Below are 465 nucleotides of genomic sequence, written 5' to 3'. Positions count from 1 at the left end.
CTGTCTGAATACATTGCTCTTCTTAATGGGTTCAGTTATTTAATCTGCAATTTCCTATGACCTGTATCCCAAACACACAACATGTGAAACTGTACGTGGGCAACTGTGCACTCAATGGGTATGGACTAGTACAGGGTACTATGCCAAAAGTGTTTGGTGGAAAAGCAGCTTAGTGAGCCTTAGAGATGCTGGTAGGGCAGCTCTTTCCCTGTTTCCAATATGTATGCTAAGCTAGGCTAAGTGGCTGCTGGCTGAAGCTTTATATTCATAATACAAATGCGAGTTGTACAATTTAGTCATTCATTATCCGTATTCGCTTATTCTCTTCAAGGTCGCAGGGCAGGCTGGAGCCTATCCCAGCTGACATTAGGCAAGAGGCAGGGTGCACCCTGGACAGGTCAATGGACTATTATGGGGCTGACATGTATCAATCTTCCCAAAATGTTGAAGAGTTGCTTTGAGAAA

This window comes from Epinephelus moara, chromosome 18 (assembly GCF_006386435.1).
Source record: "Epinephelus moara isolate mb chromosome 18, YSFRI_EMoa_1.0, whole genome shotgun sequence".
NCBI classification, from domain to species: Eukaryota; Metazoa; Chordata; class Actinopteri; order Perciformes; family Serranidae; genus Epinephelus; species Epinephelus moara.
Note: the sequence above shows the minus strand (reverse complement) of the source record.